The sequence below is a fragment of the Polypterus senegalus genome, chromosome 10, assembly GCF_016835505.1.
Source record: "Polypterus senegalus isolate Bchr_013 chromosome 10, ASM1683550v1, whole genome shotgun sequence".
NCBI lineage: Eukaryota > Metazoa > Chordata > Cladistia > Polypteriformes > Polypteridae > Polypterus > Polypterus senegalus.
In genome coordinates, this window is record NC_053163.1 from 64316870 (window position 1) to 64322869 (window position 6000).

Sequence of the window (6000 nt, forward strand, 5' to 3'; positions counted from 1 at the left end):
CCTCTCTGGCAGTGTCTTAAATTGGTTCAAATCCTACCTGGCAGGGAGAAAATTCTTTGTTAGTTGTGGTAATTACAACTCAAAGACACATGATATCCGATATGGTGTTCCATAAGGCTCTATCCTGGGTCCACTGCTATTCTCAATCTACATGCTTCCGTTAGGTCAGATTATCTCAGGGCACAACGTGAGCTACCACAGCTATGCTGATGACACACAGCTGTACGTATCAATAGCACCTGATGACCCCGATTCTCTTGATTCACTAACACAATGTCTGACTTGAATCTCAGAATGGATGAATAGTAACTTGCTCAAGTTAAATAAAGAGAAAACTGAAATCTTAGTGATTGGCAATAATGGATACAATGAGGCTATTAGAAATAAACCGGATACATTAGGATTAAAAGTCAAGATGGAGGTAAAAAGCTTAGGGGTAACTGTTGACTGTAATTTAAATTTTAAATTGCATATTAATCAGATCACTAGGACAGCATTTTTTCATTTAAGAAACATAGCAAAAGTTAGACATCTTATATCACTGAAAGATGCTGAGAAATTAGTTCACGCGTTTGTTTTTATTCGACTAGATTACTGTAACGCACTCCTCTTAGGACTACCCAAAAAAAAACATAAATCATTTGCAGCTAGTGCAGAATGCAGCTGCTAGAATCCTAACTAGAAAAAGAAAATCTGAGCACATCTCTCCAGTTTTGATGTCACTACACTGGTTACCTGTGTCATTCAGAATTGACTTTAAAATTCTGCTTATGGTTTATAAAGCCTTAAATAATCTCGCCCCATCTTATACCTGTATATCGGAATGTCTGACACCTTATATTCCAAATCGTAACCTCAGATCCTCAAATGAGTGTCTCCTTACTCCTTAAAATTACAAGAACAAAACCTAAAAGAAGTGGTGAGGCAGCCTTCTGCTGTTATGCCCCTAAAATTTGGAATAGCCTGCCAATAGGAATTCGCCAGGCTAATACAGTGGAGCACTTTAAAAAACTGCTGAAAACACATTGAAAAAACGACTTGGGACGTTGTGGGTCGGAGGGGGGAGTACTTCGAAGACCTCCTCAATCCCACTAACATGCCTTCCAATGAGGAAGCATAGCCTGGGGACTCTGAGGTAGGCTCTCCCATCTCTGGGACTGAAGACACCAAGGTGGTCAAAAAACTCCTTGGTGGCAGGGCCCCGGGGGTGGATGAGATACGCCCGGAGTTCCTTAAGGCTCTGGATGTTGTAGGACTGTCTTGGTTGACACATCTCTGCAACATTGCATGGACATCAGGGACAGTGCCTCTGGATTGGCAGACCGGGGTGGTGATCCCCCTCTTTAAAAAGGGGGACCGGAGGGTGTGTTCCAACTATAGAGGGATCACAATCCTCAGCCTCCCTGGAAAAGCCTATTCAGGGGTTCTGGAGAGGAGGGTCCATCGGATAGTTGAACCTCGGATTCAGGAGGAACAGTGTGGTTTTCGTCCTGGTCACGGAACAGTGGACCAGCTCTACACCCTTAGCAGGATCCTGGAGGGTGCATGGGAGTTTGCCCAACCAGTCTACATGTGCTTTGTGGACTTGGAAAAGGCGTTCGACCGTGTCCCTCGGGGAATCCTGTGGGGGGTGCTCCGGGAGTATGGGGTACCGGACCCCCTGATAAGAGCTGTTCGGTCCCTGCACAACCGGTGTCAGAGCTTGGTCCGCATTGCCGGCAGTAAGTCGAGCCCGTTTCCAGTGAGAGTTGGACTCCGCCAGGGCTGCCCTTTGTCATCGATTCTGTTCATAACTTTTATGGACAGAATTTCTAGGTGCAGCCAGGGTGTTGAAGGGGTCCGGTTTGGTGGACTCAGGATTGGGTCACTGCTTTTTGCAGATGATGTTGTCCTGTTTGCTTCATCAGGCCGTGATCTTCAGCTCTCTCTGGAGAGGTTCGCAGCTGAGTGTGAAGCAGCTGGGATGAGAATCAGCACCTCTAAATCCGAGACCATGGTCCTCAGCCGGAAAAGGGTGGAGTGCCCTCTCAGGATTGGGGGCGAGATCCTGCCCCAAGTGGAGGAGTTTAAGTATCTCCTGGTCTTGTTCACGAGTGAGGGAAGAATGGATCGTGAGATTGACAGGCGGATCGGTGTGGCATCCGCAGTGATGCGGGCTCTGCATCGGTCTGTCGAGGTGAAAAAAGAGCTGAGCTGTAAGGCAAAGCTCTCAATTTACCAGTCGATCTACGTTCCTACCCTCACCTATGGTCATGAGCTATGGGTAGTGACTGAAAGAACGAGATCGTGAATACAAGCGGCTGAAATGAGTTTCCTCCGCAGGGTGTCTGGGCTTTCCCTTAAAGATAGGGTGAGAAGCTCAGTCATCCGGGAGGGGCTCAGAGTAGAGCTGCTGCTCTTCCGCATCGAGAGGAGTCAGATGAGGTGGCTCGGGCATCTGATCAGGATGCCTCCTGGATGCCTCCCTGGTGAGGTGTTCCGGGCACGTCCAACTGGGAGGAGGCCCCGGGGAAGACCCAGGACACGCTGGAGGGACTATGTTTCCCGGCTGGCCTGGGAACGCCTTGGGATTCTCCCGGAAGAGCTGGAAGAAGTGGCCGGGGAGAGGGAAGTCTGGGCTTCTCTGCTTAAGCTGCTACCCCCACGACCCGACCTCGGATAAGCGGAAGAGGATGGATGGATGGATGAAAACACATTACTTTAACATGGCCTTCTCATAACTTCACTGTAATTAAAATCCTGATACTCTGTATATCCAACTCATTATAATGAATATTCATGGTGGCTCTAAAATCTGTACTAACCCCTACTCCTTCTTCTGTTTCCTTTTCCGGTGTCCTTTTGGTGGCACCTTGATGTTCCAACAATGATGGATGGATTAAAAGCCAGAAGTCTGTATGACCATCAGCATCAAGTGACTCCGTGAGAACCCTAACTGCAAAGAGGACTATTTCAGTTATGTTAGGTAGAAAGCCCAGAAGGGACTGGGCAGTCCTGTGGCCTGGAACCCCTGCAGAATTTATTTTTTTCTCCAGCCATCTGGAGTTTATTTTTGTTTTTTCTGTCCACCCTGGCCATCGGACCTTACCCCTTTTCTATGTCAACTAATGTTGTCTTACTTTAATTTCTTATTTCGTCTTTTATTTTTCTTGTCTTCATTATGTAAAGCACTTTGAGCTACTTTTTGTATGAAAATGTGCTATATAAATAAATGTTGTTGTTGTAGTAAATATACAGGTGATTAACCAGCAGTTACACAGCATTGGTTTCTTGCTACACATCAGATTACATTTTCTCAGTTATGGTTTAATTCTTTGATAACATTCGTCCCCTGTCTGTACTGTAAGCAGACATAAGCTTGCCTAGTTGGTAAAGGATTACTAAGTGAGCCCAAGCAGACAGTTATCATTAATGGAGAAAGGCACTGACTTGTAGACCCCTAAATAAATTCTGTGAGACATCAAAGCATGTGTATGCAAGCATGACAATAACGGGTGGATTTCTGCTACTGAGCAAACAGCACAAAGGGTATGAAAATACTATGGTTGCCTAACACATCATCCAACAGAAGCTTGAAAGGAATGCCAGCAGAGAAGGTTTGAGGCAAAATAGCCTCAGAGTCTATTAAACTATTTTAATTCAAGCATTTCAAAAGACGCAACTAAAAGAGAAAACAATTTTTAACTTAATATTCTTAAACTTGAAAATTCAATTCTGGATGAGGTGGACTGGAGCCTTGTGGTTATATATTTATTGAATATTTTGAGCTCTGCGCTTTTTGGACACTGTTTCGTTTGTTAATAAAAGCACTGAACACTGTTTCACCATCCCCTTGTTTTGTGTGTTTGTCCTCATCTGCTCAGCTCATCCCAGTCATGACCATCAATGGTGTCGGGTTCTAGAGGCTCTCAAAAATAGGAGTGGGAACATGGAGCAACCCGCACCGTCACAAATGGTGGCAGCAGTGGGATGAGCTGGCGATGGGGACTGAAGATGTGGAGACAGAGAAGCAAGTGGGATAGGTGCCTGACATTTTAAAGAACCCACGAAACTCAAGCCTGAAGAGGAAGGATTTAATGGACATTTATTTATTGCTGGTTTTTATTGTCATTTTAGAGTTCATTTTCATTTTATGTCCTGTTTTTATAAAGGGGGCTTGTGTTGGTTTTAGTGTATTTATTATTTATCGTTTGGTTTTAGTGCAATGTAGGGCCACACTGCCCACTGAGGCATGGCGATGTCCCGTGCAACTACTGGCTTTTGGTGGGGGAGGATGTTGGTGGGGGTGTGTGGTAAAGTCAAGTCCACGGCTGAGGCATCTTTTAAATAAATAATTGCTGTTCCCACACCATCACAAGCCTATCCCAGCAGCATTGGGTGAGAGTCAGGTAACGCAGCACTAGTATAACCCAGCACCCACCCTTGCACACACCATTACTCACACAGGGGCCACTTTGGAAACCAATTAATCTAATCCACATATTTCTGGAAAATGTGGGTGGAAAGCCAACATACCAGAGTAAGTAAACTTGGGAGAATGTGAGAACCCCGCACAGACAGTGACCAGGTGCAAGATTCAAACCCTGAATACTGCTTCCATGATGCAGCATTGCTACCCACTGCACCATCAACCCATTTTCCTAAATTGTTTATTTTATTTTTGCATGATTCTTAATCACTAGAAAGGGTTGATAAACAAAACCAGTTGTTATGCAAATTTAAAGTCTTGTAAGGAAATTCAGTACTCTTAAAGTATAACAAGCTGGGAATAAAGCCAGACAAAGTGAATGCCTTTTGTTTGCTTAAATTAACTGTCCAAAACAAACAATTAATGCAGATCTGTTTTTGGCATGTTTCTTTTTGGTGCTTAGCACAATATGACAAAATGTGGGCTGCGTATTCCAAATATCTAGCTACCATCCATGTCCAACTCGATATGCTTTTCAGGACAACCGGTCAGTGTGTGCTTCACTCAGTCAACTGACATGTTCTACACTGTACACATGCTGAAATCACTCTGGCAAGCACATGTCTTTAACAGTAGTTAACTTCAGCTCTTATCTTCAAAACAGGAAGAAGAATAAGCTCCTCACTTAAACCCAGAGTACTACAAATACTCGAGAGGCACACACTAGAGCTCCCATGGGGCAGTCAGAGCCTCAGTAGTTTTAAACCTGTTGTGGTATTCACATAATCTGATAAGCAGGATCTCCTCCTAACTGACACTGGTGAAGGTCCAATGGGGGATCAATTTTTGGCACAGCCTTTTGTATAAGACAGAATTGTAATGTCATGTGCCAGCTTATGGCCAATAAAATCATCAAAGTGCAACATCATAAGCATCAAACCCATAGAAATGAAAACTCAAGAGATCTTCTTAATATCTTTTTGTTTTTTTCTAGACAACAATGAGATCAGAAAGGAATAAAATGGAGACATAAAGTATGTGGTAGTCTCACAAGTGTCTCCTCTTGAGTTTCAGCAGAGACCTCAGTAAAGTCACACATTGGGCTCAGATCATCCAAGTAGTGTCGTCTTTTTTTTTTGCAATTTGAAAGTCCATTGTGCTTTCAGTAATATATAGCGAAATATGTAAACAGTTGTTTGTGGTGATAAAACACTTTTTTATGATTACAAACCTGTAGCCTTTCATTATGAATAATCTTTTTAGTTACTCTAATTTATATTACTGTGTAGGTTGTAGGTTTAAATCCCACTGCTGACACCTGTGTAACCATGTCACTTCACCTGCCTGTGCCCCAATCATATCTCAAATGTTTTAATTCACCTTGGATAAAGGCATCAGTCCAATGCTAAGTGAAAAATATGAAGACAAGACTAGGAAGAAATCTCTCAAAACTTAACCTGCTTTGCAAACCAGATTCTCAAGTTTGACCCCTTTTGGTTCACTTGCATCTCATGGCTCTTTTTTGTCTAAAACTACTTCTCCTAAGGAATTTTAGGAGAACATTTGTGACAAAGTTGATTCTTAAATGAAAC